The 13,122-nt window shown below is 47.7% G+C and overlaps 1 protein-coding gene across 1 annotated transcript in view; it reads left to right on the forward strand.

Annotated features, from left to right (window-relative positions):
- The window catches only part of LOC139760095 (uncharacterized), a 157,837-nt gene that overhangs the window by 48,663 nt on the left and 96,052 nt on the right, over positions 1-13,122 (forward strand). The window contains 1 exon segment of the mRNA XM_071682919.1: positions 6,633-6,678. The gene's annotated coding sequence lies outside the window, so the exon portion shown is untranslated.

The following is a 13,122-nucleotide window of genomic DNA, read 5'->3' on the forward strand; positions in this document are numbered from 1 at the left end:
GATAATTAGGGAGTGTTCAACGAGCTCCTTTTTTTTTTCATGATGTACTCGGTCACGAGACGCTATACGGTTGACATTCCCTTCCTTCTATTGCTGATTATAACACTTACATGCAGCGTTCATAGACATCGGTCATGTTTCACTGTTTTGCGTCACGTGTCGTTATTGCTCGTACGACTGCATCTGTTGGCCCGGCTACTGAGTCAGCAGAAGCTTTTAACCCAAAGATTATTCAAATGTATTTGATTTCTCTCATTACTTAGTCATTGTGTGTGTGTCTGTGTGTGTGTGCGCGCGCCCTAGTCATCCATACAACATATTAGGGACAATATGTGATATGAGGGTTGATTGAATGAGATAGATGGGTAAGAGAGAGAGAGTATGGTTGAGAGAGCCAGAGAGGGTGTACTAGATATGGTTTGGACATATGGAGAGGATGAGTGAGGAGAGATTCACTTAGAGGATATACACGGAAGTAAACCGAGGGGAAAGTTATAATGATGGAGAGGAAATTTATTTGAATGATTGGAACCTGCACATGCAGGAGGGTGTGAGGCGTGCAAGAACAGAACGATTTTAGAGCGGTGTGTGTACAGGGGGTGACGTGCTCACAATGGGCTGAACCAGGGCATACGAAGTGGTCAGGAGAGACCACAGAAAGGTTTGTGGCACTTGATTAGGGAGACTCTGGTTTCGGCTCATTGTGCACGAAAGCTAGAGAGTGGATATGAGCAAGCGATACCATTCTTCAGCTGTTCCTGGCGCTGCCTCGCTACACGGGAAACGGCGAACTAGTATGAAAAAAAAAAAAGAAAAAACGTCTTCGTGATGTCAGGTTGTGTCTATACTCTCGCAGGGAACAAATTAAGGGAATGCGCGCGTGAAAGGGACTCGGCCGTTGGCGCAGAGCCAAGCCTGACACCAGAAGACGGCGTGAGGAGAACCCTAAAGTGAAATAAGCTGTTTATTGTTTATCGTTAGTATTGCCTACACATCTGAGGAGACGCTCGGGAAATCAATTTACCGCAGGCATTAGACTCATTTTAGGTTATGCGTCACCAGTTATGGGTGCCAGGGTAGACGTAGTGATCCGCTGGAAAATACGTAGAGGAGAACAACAGAGTGATTTATACCAGATGACAGCCATACTCATACATCCCTCACAGTGGAAGAGAGATGGGAGACGGGAATCATGCTGATGGCTTTCAAGGTTCGTATTTTTTCTATGTGGAAGCGATCCGTTCTCTGCGTCAGGGAAGAACGAATCAACCAGAGAACATCTCGAGGCAAAGAAACATGAAACTAACAAGGGAAAAGTGCGAAGATATGCTTTTAAGGCTGTCGCGTGACTAATGGCTAGAGCAAGCTAAAATGATTAAACCAATATGTGTGTAAAGAGAGAAATGAAGAGTTAAAAGGAAAGAAATGATTAAGACAGAAGAGGAAGAAGAAGAAGAAGAAGAAAAAGAAGAAGAAAAGGAAGGGAGGTTAAGACATGGTGCACCCTAGAGTATGTCAAAAGCTTTTTCGTGTGTTGGACGGTCTCTCTCACTCATGCACGAAAAGAAAGAGAGAGAGAGAGAGAGAGAGAGAGAGAGAGAGAGAGAGAGAGAGAGAGAAGGGGGAATATGAGAACTGAGGAACAGAGGAATTTTAAGAGAAAGGAGAAGGAAGAGTGGCGTGACCCACGCAAAAAAAAGGCCGACTTACTCTACAGGAGAGTAAGCGGGTCTTGTTGATGCTCGCTGGCTTGTTGGCTGGATGGATGACTAGCGCCCATCGACCCGCCCACACCGCTTGCATAACATGAAGGAAGGTTAGCACCCTGAAGCCTCAGGACTCCTACAGACTGACCAGCACCACCATCCTCCCCTGCTGGCCTATCCCTAAGGTCTTCCGTACGAAAACTACTTTCGGGTCTAAGGGCCTGCGCGGGAGGCTCTGCTTCTCGACGTAACACAGACGCGGCTTTGAGCGAAGAAGTGGGGAAGATGATGCTACCCATCGATTATGGCGTACCTTGTCGACGTAGATGGTCATTAACGCTGCAAGAGGTAGCTGTTGAGGGCCTGTATCCGGCCACCAGTACAAGGAGGGAGGTAAGCAGGAGTCCTGTAGTCAGGGTCGTGCACAAGGAGTGATCAAACGATCAGTGATGTGGACGACTGCCGCGCCAGCAGTTACGACTGCGCTACACGACACAACGAACGACCAGGGTTAGGCCAAGCGGGTGAACGTGAAGTAAATACGCGATACGTTTGGATCTTCCGTAGTTTTATTGTACGTTTAGGTTCACGGGGGAAATGATCAAGAAACGTTTCATTCGTTTGTCACTCCTTTCGAACGTTTGTTGCCAGCCCACTGGGAGTCATTACATCTAACGTTTTGTTTCATCGTATTTTCTCCTCTAACTTGTCTATAGCAGTGCGCTGTTAGATATGAGTAGTAGGTGGGTGAATGAATGCGTGGATGGGTGAAGATGGTGTGTGTGTGTGTGTGTGTGTGTGTGTGTGTGTGTGTGTGTGTGTGCGAGTGAGTGCGCGGATGAATGGAACGAAGTGCTGACCCAGCCAGGCTCTCGGTCATCGGGCTGTGGAGAGCAAGCCTCTTAAAAGCGAGGGAGGGACGTGCTTCAAGGTCTTCCAGGAGAATGAGCGGGTGAGGGAGACGGCGAGAGGAGGGGGAGGAGGAGGACCCACTGCAGAGAGCTGGCTGGCTGGCTGGTGCGTGACGTGTATGGCTCATGGCTCACCTGGGAGAGTCGTGCGTACGGGTGTGGGCATCGCCTGAAGGAGGGGATGAAGGAGGCGAGTCAGCCGTGTTTGTATTATCTCTTACAATCATAGGGGAAGTCTGGTCCTGTACCTCAAATGTCTAATTGCCTTCTCTCCCTCGCTGTGCCTTCATGATTTCTCGTATCTACTGAAGGATAACATTTAGCAAATATAACAAGTAACAAATGAAGTTATTCATTATTGGAAAATTATAGATAAGGTGGGTTGCGAGAGGTGTAAGGTTCACTCAATTCTCTTACAGAAACAAAAGAAAATGAAGCCATTGAAAGGGGCATTGAAGGAGGGCTTTGGAGGAAGCTTTAGACTCTATTGCCTGTGAGTGGCGGTTATTTGGAACACTGAACGATCCTTTAGGGGGAAAATGATCTACCATGGGTAGCTGCCGATCCGCTGGGATTATGGGCTCCTCATAAAAGCCTCTCTCTCTCTCTCTCTCTCTCTCTATCTCTATCTCTATCTATCTATCTATCTATCTATCTATCTATCTATCTATCTCTTTGCTTACTGTTTTATATCTTTCTTCTCTTTCTCATTTCCACCTTCTCTTTCATTCTATCTTCTTTCTCACTCATTTTTCCCCCTCTACCTCTCCCACCTCTCCCTTCCTTCTTTCCTTTCCTCGCTCCCTCCCACGCCCGGTCTATCCCAGCAAAGCAGGAAGTCCTCAAGCTTTTTATGGATCTAGTGAGTCTCTGGTTCCTCCTTTCCCACGGTGGTCTGAATTCTCCCACGCTCCCGGTGCCGCGGTGGGGGCGGTGGGGGGAGTAGGAAGTGTCATTGTTGACATAACACTCTCTTGGTGGGGTGGGGTGAGGGGGGGAAGGGAGAGAGAGGGAGGGAGGGGGAGATGATTGACTCCCCTCGTCCCTCTGGTTACTCAGTCTCTTACAAGTGTCGTTACTCAGTATTGTCTTGTTTGTATTCAAAGATCACCACTGATTGTGTGTGTGTGTGTGTGTGTGTGTGTGTGTGTGTGTGTGTGTGTGTGTGTGAGAGAGAGAGAGAGAGAGAGAGAGAGAGAGAGAGAGAGAGAGAGAGAGAGAGTATGTGTGTGTGTGTGTGTGTGTGTGTGTGTATGTGTTAAGGCCAGTGTAATACCATTGCTAGTATTCGTCCGCTTCTTATCAAGTAGCAACATTGACGTCAATGTGTGATAGAGGTGATAAGATATCATTGAAAATTATGATCCAGTGAATTTGGAAATGAAGAAAAAAAAAGTATATGATAAAAATTGGGCAGAGGAAGCGCTTCGGTAGTGATATAGTGGGGGAAATGCATATTGTCATTATCATCACTATTACCATATTTCTCTATCTTTACTTCACTATCTCCTTTAATATTACCCACTTTTTATGGTTAGCATCGCATCAGTATCATCAAAAGCAAAGTTGTCGTTCTCATCATCATCATCATCATCTTCATCATCATCATCATCATCATCATCATCATCACTATCATCATCATCATCCTCATCATCTTCCTATGTGATCAGTATCAGAGTCACTATCACCAGGGGGATGAAAATGTTGAGTCAAGCACAGACATGATTTTACCCTATTTGGTCGGGGGCCCAAGGGTAAAAACTGGTTAGAATGACCCTTAGTAGCTTACACTTGTATCTCGCCATGGCACGTTTGTGTAAACGTTGGATATGTTTTACATACGTTTTCCATCTGATTAAGATCTTAATTCCACTGCTGTATAGATTTGATTAAGGATCATTTTTCTACAAGTTTTTATAGCGTTTCATAATGACTCATTTTCTGGTTTTCCTTGAACACTCGAAAGTCAATGTTTATGAGAAAAGAAGTTTAGAAAACGCTCTCAGAGAAGACCAAAGCTTAAGTACTAAAAGGCGATTTGCAGTGGCCACAGTCCATGCACTGGTTCGAAACGTCTCAGTTAACGAGATTAAGCTTCGTAATCGCAAATAATCATAAGGTGGCATATCAGAATGTCAATGAAGATGTATGAGCTCGACTCACACTCCAGTACACCCATGAGAAGAGGAGCAATATGGTTTTTTCATCAGTGCACACATCTCGGCGCCTCACATTGTTTTTCTTCTCATTCTAAAAACGTTTCCTCCTCCGTTTCGTTTCGCCTCATCAGATACTCAGCGATGCATGAAACGTCAGCTGATGGCCCGCAGTCGCAGTCAGCTGATCGTCAGAATCAGCTGGTCGGCGCGGTCAAGTCGCTGTCTACCTTCTCTGCGCATCGTAAAAGAAAAATATGATTCCCTCGTCTGGAGCCTCAGCCATCACTTCGACACGTACCGTCAGCGTCCATGACGCCGCACCTGCCCAGTGTCTCGTTTTCAATCGGGTGGTTGCTTCGACCACGAAGGTAGTAATGGGGACCCTTGAGCACGACGCTACGACCCCGTAGCACGAGCCCTGAGTACGAAGGCCCGTCCCTCGAGCACGAAGGCACGACCCTCGAGCATTGATGGCCTGGGGTTTGATCTGACCCTTCGAGGGTAGGTCAAAGAACAGACCATTGTACCCAAAGGACCCCACCGTCGTGCCCAAGGGTCGTACCGTCGTAGCTAAGACCCTCCAGACAGTCGTGCTCCAGGGTCGTATGGTCGTGGCTAAGACCCTTTAAGCCGTCGTGCTCAAGGGTCGTACCGTACGTGGCTAAGACCATCTAGTCGTGCTCCAGGGTCGTAAAGTCGTAGCCAAGGTCCCCTAAACCATAGTGCTGAAGACTAATACACGGGCCTCCCCTGACGGTGTGACCTTTACAGATAACAGAGTTTTTTCTTTAGATGTCTTTTTCACCCATCTTTAATCTCATGCTCGATTTAATACTCGTGTTTGTGTCAACAGTTTGAAACCTGAGGAAGGGTTGTTTTTAATCGTCCTCACAAAAACAGAAACGAAGTATCAGGTTACACGCCCTCGGTAAACGCGTCCGATTAGTTTGAATGATCCTGTCATCGTTTCTGATGGTATCTTGAGGAGGTGGATGAGGAGGAGGAGCAGCAGCAGGAGGAGGGACCGTCTCGTCTGTCTTAATCCGCCAACGCAGGCTATTCCTCCCACCAGTGGGTGACGAGGGTAGGTAACGGCAAGGGTGTGAGCTGGTGTGGTACACGCTGCTGGGGTAGTACACTCTGCTGGGATAGTACACTCTGCTGGGGTAGTACACCATGCACCACCACACCACAACACCCACCACCCACACCAGAGACAGAGAAAGTGTGAGACATGAAATGCTTCGAACGAGCGTCTCATGTTCCATATCCCATGTCCCATTATATCCCGGACTCGATCATTGTCATGAGGAATTGACATCCCGAGTGAAAAGCCTTATATAAGAGATGGCCGTAAGTCAACTTCTCTCCTCCATAATATCATAAGATATTTACGAACAGATGATTTATTTGAGGATAAGGTTCATGCATATATTTTGCCTATATTTGTAGAATGCTTTGGTCATCTTCAGTGTAGTTTCTGCGGAATAAAAGACTTGACTCTATTTAAGGGGATCAAAATCATATCCTGCACGGGTAGGACGGTACGACCCTTGAGCCTAACAATACGAGTTCTGAGTACGACGGTGTACGACCCATGGGTATAACGCCCTAGGACTTTCACCCGATCCTTAAAGGTTAGGTCATAAAAAAGGGGCGAAGCCATCATACCTAAGGATCTTGTGATGTTCTCAAGGGTCATGCCGTCGTGCTCAAGGGCCGTACCGTCGTGCTTAAGGGTCGTATCGCCGTGCTCAAGGATTGTACCGTCGTCCTCGAGGGGGATGCTATTTACGTTGAAAAATACCATAGTCGTGGAACTGGATTCTGATAAAATCTTGCGTATCTCTCCACAGCATCAGCGGTGTGGGAGCCGGGTCACCATCACAGTCAGCCAGCAAGGTAAGGCACAGGAGGAGGAGGAGCAGGAGCAGGGGGGAGGAGAAAGAGTAGGAGTGAGGAGGAGGAATAGCTGGAGGGAGGAGGAGGAAGAGCAGGAGGGAGGAGGAGGAAGAGGTCAGGTCAACCTCTCTCAGATTTCTTCAAACCCTCTTCCCTTCCCTTTCTTCTTCTTCTTCTTCTTCTTCTTCTTCTTCTTTTTCTTCTTCTTCTTTTTCTTCTTCGCCTTCTTTACTTTTTACCTTCGTACACTGGTCTTCAAGCTTAGGTTCTGATACCCGGGATTTCTTTTAACTCTCTTTCTCCTTCCCTTACCCTTCTAGATAATTATTCTCTATTACATTTGATTTCCTCAGCCTTCAGGTAAGTCAAGTATTCTAAAATCTATCCTTTGAATATATATATATATATATATATATATATATATATATATATATATATATATATATATATATATCATCAGAGTTCGATCCTGATTTAGACACTGTGAAACAAAGTCGTCATTTGAGGTCATCCGAAACGCTTTATCATCCTTTGAGCCCGAGTTCGCTCGCCCAGCCAAGGTCGAGTGACCGTGATACGAGAGCTGTAACTCCGGCTGTTGTTGACCTTTGTGTTATGGCCACGCTGGTGCTGGCTGCCGCTCCGGATCGCGCGGGGTTTGAAGCTCAAGCGAACGACTACGAGATAAAGCGAGGGAGGACGAGTCATGACGAACCCAGTGGTTCACGGCATGTCTTAGTTTCGAAGCTTCTTCGGGATCTCTTGAGTTCGAGGGTACGACCCTTAGGCATCCATCGATGGTACAGGACCTGATACAGGCCCCTAGCGCCCCCATGGTAGGGCTGAGCCCTTAGATATAAGGGCCATACAGAAGTAAGTCACACACGCCATAATCAGCCTGAGAGCTTATTCCAGTGAAAGTGTTTACGGCGTATTTCCTTTTGACGCAACGGTCGGCGGAGGCGGCGGCGCAAGGCGGGCACCACCACGAAGACGTCCTCCCTCCGCTTACCTCCTGCTCCTGTTCCTCTCTCTCTCTCTCTCTCTCTCTCTCTCTCTCTCTCTCTCTCTCTCTCTCTCTCTCTGCTCACTTCTGTCCTTGTCGGGTGCTGAATAAAGTTGGGTTATATCTGGGCGTGAGATTTTTTTTTTTTCTCTCATATCTATCCAAGTCACGTGGTCATTGTTTACTGTCAACCCGCTGTCGCAACTCTCATGTTTACCGGTGTTCGCCATGAGATCATTGTTTACTTCCGTCTCAGTATTTTTTGTCCATGTGTGTTTGTGTCACTGTTTTGTGTGTTTATTGTTTACTCTTGTCTGTGTCTGTACACGGTCGTGTATTTTACAGTATCTGTTACAATGTCATATTTACGTCTGTGGAATGTCGTTTAACTAGATTAAGCGAGAGAGAGAGACAGACAGACAGACAGACAGACAGAGATTTAAAAAAGTGAGAACAAGAAAAAGAAATAGAAAGTACCTACTTATGTAAGAGAGAGAGAGAGAGAGAGAGAGAGAGAGAGAGAGAGAGAGAGAGAGAGAGAGTCAGTGAGTGAGAAAGTCTTTGTCCAGAGCAATGACCCGAAAGTCGACGCGCCTTAAGAAAAAGGCGACTGAACGAGATTTCCACCCTCCCCTCCCAGCAACAGCGACTGCAGATGCTCGTGTCTAGGAACATCCCGCACAGACGATCACTCAAGGTGGCCAGAAGAACGACTGAAACCAACCTGGCCAGAACTACGACTGAACCAGACGATTATATCAACGACCCTTCAAGCCACAACCAGAGTGAACCACCCCAAGACGACTTCCACCGAAGGTTGTCCAAAACGACAGTAATTAAGACCGGCGATCCCGTGACCCAAAGACAACGACCAATTTCGTCGCCGAGAAGAAAATCTGAGAAAGACTACTGTCGCCAGGGGCCACTTAGACCCCAGGTCCTGTTCCCGTGACGTCACGGCATGTCCGAACATTACGATTTTTTCCTGGGTCCTTATTCATTACTTTTATTGCATCTTATTTTTATTCCTTTATTATTTCGCAGTTAAGAGTATGGGAAACTAATTACTTAGTAGTTGCTCGTTGATGCTATAGGTGGTCTCTTGAGAAACTCATGGAGGGAATCTGATTGACAGAAGCCGGTATTTGTGCAAGTTGGTTTTATCGCTCCGGCACATAAATCGTCCTCTTCCTCAAACAGGTTTTGCCCTCGAACCCACAATGCTACTGGATATCATGGGTAGAAACCGGTTGTACCCAGGGATGGGCGGGTTATGGCAGGTGATGATGATGATGATGATGGTGGCGATGGTGGTGGTGCTTTTGGTATAGCAGCGGCGTTACCCAGTTATAAGGCCCCGTGGCAGATTAAACGACGACGTATTGCAGCGTTACACCAGTGGTAGGGTGGGCTGTGATCGACGATGATGACTGGGAACGTTATCCCTAGCCAAAGATTGTGAGGTGATGCACACACAAGCTGAGTGTCGGGCTTGTATTGATCTTCTGGGCATAAAATGATGAACACTTTCTCTTCACAAGTTACGAACCTGTCCACAGCTATACCTACACGCCAGAACCACCCAACTAGCTAAAGAGTTCCCCGGAATATGGGACCAGGACAACTTTCAGATAGAGAACTACATTGCAGCGAGAGTAAGCATTGAACATGGACAGTGAAGGTGGCTTGAATATGATAAATTTGTGGGAGAGGAAGACGGTGAATGTCAATTGACTTGCAGGAAGAGGAAGTATGACACGCGAGACGTGGCTGGAAAGAAATCAAGAGTGGAATTCTATTTTTTTGGACAAGTGTCGAGTTTAATGAACTTGAAGAGGACATCGAGGCCAACTGGTCACCACTGAAGGTCATGAAGGTCTAAAAAGACGAAGGAGACCTGGCTCGAAATTGTGTTCGTTGATTTGGGAGACACACAGGAATTGTGGTGTCGCACCGCTGAGAAATGGCTCTGTGGTAGGACCTCATTTGAAGGAAACTACTGCGGATGTAGCCATAGGCCTGGAAACCAGCGGAAACAAGAAAGGATTTGGTGATGAGAAAGTGGAAAGTCCATTTGGGATGAAGCGTCATATAGACGACACCTACCATTTTCTGCACGTTGATCATTGTAATTTTTCCGAAAGTTTCGATGATTATAGTCGTATATAAAGAGACAGTGAAAGTTAAGAGCAGTGTCCTATGGTTCTCCACCGGGATGATACGAATCCATCGGGGAGGCGCCATCCATCTTCAACTAAATGCACACCTCGGCTGGAAGAGTGAGAAAGAAAACAAAACAAAAAAAAAAAAAAGGTGAAGGAAGTTGGGTCATAGGAGGTAAACACGGCGGAGGAGAGGTGGCTATCCAGATCGTGTCTGAGGTTGTGAGAGTCAACAAGCGCAAAAGCACAGTTACAACAAGCGCAAGAGCACAGTTACAACAAGCGCAAGAGCACAGTTACAACAAGCGCAAAAGCACAGTTACAACAGGTTCTCTCTAAAAGCTTTGGTGGGAGGGAAGAAGAAAATGGATTAAGCAAGCGACGCAGATGTAGAAAAAGAGATAACGCGGACTTGAATAACGAAAGACGGTGTGTGGCACAGAAGCAAAATGATATAGATTCTGCAGACACGTATTTTACGTCTACATGATTACATAATGTCTCCTTTTTTTTCCCCGCTTCCGGGAGACATGTGAAGGAAGAAGAAACCCTGTGATTATCTCACACTGCGTGTCACCATCTTCCTTCCTTCTTTGGTGGTATCTGTGTGTGTGTGTGTGTGTGTGTGTGTGTGTGTGTGTGTTTGTGTGTGTGTGTGTGTGTGTGTGTGTGTGTGATGCTCTGGTCTGTTGTCGCCGTTCCCATGAGGAGACTCTACTGCGAGAGCAGTGTGTGTGTGTGTGTGTGTGTGTGTGTGTGTGTGTGTGGCTGGGTACAGTCCATCGAGGGAGAAAGAGAGCTTGAAAGTGGTCAGGTCAGTTCTTCATCAACTTTCCCACAACATCCTCGGAGCGTCTCGTGGTGTCCGGCAACCCTCGTGCTCAGCCACAGCTGGACATAATGCTGGCCCGCTCCCTCTACAACCTGATGATGGATGGATCATCAGCAGCCACCACTACCATCCTCCCTCCCTCGTGAGACGTGATAGCATTCCCTCCCTTCCCTTAGGAGACGGCCAGTCATCGCCCCCTCCTGGTCCACCTTTCCGTTGAAATGCTGATTTAGAGTACCATCAATACATTAGATTTAGATGGGTGATGTTGGGTGAGTATCTTGTCTATTGATTTAGAGAGTAATACCCGCAGGTTGAAGGTTATCCATCACCGAGCGTGTTGGGGAAATAAGTGAGAGACTTGATTTCCCTTCAGCTGCTGCTGACCTTGCTACGTCAGGTCACGAGAAGGAACAGAATTGGCCGTATGATTTAAGTCCAAGCGTTCTCCAGTTTACGCTCGCCATACCTAATTACTGCCTGAGGGATGGATGATTAATTATGGTCGTTGATGACACGAATGGGAGAACGAGGCCAGCGATCTGCTGGCCATGAAGAATCATGGCTGTCGGGTCCCGCGCCACATATCTCTCATGAGAATCGGCCGACTGCCTTCGCTTCCCTCCGTCCTTCATGAGAGGCGCCGTACGTAAGATATCATAGGTTACGTCGGTAGTCGTGATGTACAGCCATCTCCTCAGTCACAGAGAGAGAGAGAGAGAGAGAGAGAGAGAGAGAGAGAGAGAGAGAGAGAGAGAGAGAGAGAGAGAGAGGGAGGGAGGGAGAAGGGAGAGATTATGAACGACCAGCCCACAGCGCCTTAGCCTTAAATCAAGAAATTGGCAGTGGCTCCTCCTCTCGCCTATCCTTCACACCATCCCTCGCCTCTATGGGATGGGTGCCTCGCCTTCCATCCATCCATCTGGTCGTCCTAACCACCCATCTCCCCTCTCCTAACCTTCTCTCTGAACATCCAGCACCCGCTATTTCTGCGCCTTGCTCACTCGCTGCTCAAAAGAAGATTAAAAAAGATCTAGGAATGATACAACATGTCAGCGTGAAATAATCAGCTTTAAGTCTGTTCTCAGATATTTTGATCTCATCGAGTACAACGTACGACACTTGAGCACGACGGTACGATCCTTGAGCACGACGGTACGACCCTTTAGCACGACGGTACGACCCTTGAGCACGACGGTACGACCTTTGAGCATAACGGTACGACCCTTCAGCACGATACGACACCCAAAGGGTGGCATGGGAGAGGGACATGCCTCTCCACCCTCCGCATCCATAGTACTGGACATCTTCCCTCTCGATGTTCAAAGCCAGCAGCAGACCCCATCATACAGAGCGGTCGCTATGTACTGAGACCATTGGCACCTCTTCGCCTACCCCTGCGTCAGGTATGTTCTCTCACGACTAGCCCGACACCTAGGGAGACCCCGAAAGCACTAATGAGCGAGGAGGACTCTCCCGAACCCTTCCAGTTCTTCTGTAACTTTTAGCCAGACTTCACCGTACTCTGATCTGTAAGTTACCCGCGGTCACTTAGCCGTAACTCATTTACCACTACGGGTCGCTAGGCAACCAACACCGTGCATGTGTGAAAGCCAGGGCTTGAACCCCACGTACCCCGGGTTGTGATGATCGCCTGAACCCTTCATCATCCGTGTCCGCTCGCGGGCGCGCCAGCCTCGCTCGAGAAGTCATGACGTTCCTCCGCTCCCCGTGTACAGTGACCTGGCGAAGACCACATCTAGTTTGCGGTGATATCCTATGGTGTGTGTGTGTGTGTCTGTCTGGGTGTGTTGTGTGTGTGTGTGTGTGTGTGTGTGTGTGTGACGGAGAGACAGAACTAGACATCCTCCAAGACGATATATCATTCCATATTTAAGTACTCCCTGATACACTCCCTCAAGATAAACCATCACTTATATACTTCAGCAACTCACCATCACTGGAACCCACATCAGACATGTGTGTACTTAATCATCCATTAGGAATCACCTATTTATGCTGTAAGGAGAGGGAATTTTACACTGCCGGGGCCCCATCTGGTGTGTGTGTGTGTGTGTGTGTGTGTGTGTGTGTGTGTAGCCATGCGGGGGAGATATTCATCATGCATGACCTTACTTTCCTTCCCTAGACGAGCTGGGTGAGCCTGGGTCGAGGCCTCGCACTGACCGCTCAGTTCCGTCCACCCGCGAAATCTTGCTGGTCGCAGGCGAATCGTTTGGTCAAAAGCAACATCTGGAATTGAAGGGAGTAATAACAGATTCTTGAAAAGGGAGATTGATCGCGATGGCTATGCATGCACTCGGAGTGGCGCGAGGTTCGACACACACACACACACACACGAAAAAAAAAGAATGCACATCGGTTCGCAACCCACTCTTAACAGACCCTCGATAAAGAAGCCGTGTAAACACGCCCGGGGCCAA

The sequence above is a fragment of the Panulirus ornatus genome, chromosome 35, assembly GCF_036320965.1.
Source record: "Panulirus ornatus isolate Po-2019 chromosome 35, ASM3632096v1, whole genome shotgun sequence".
NCBI lineage: Eukaryota > Metazoa > Arthropoda > Malacostraca > Decapoda > Palinuridae > Panulirus > Panulirus ornatus.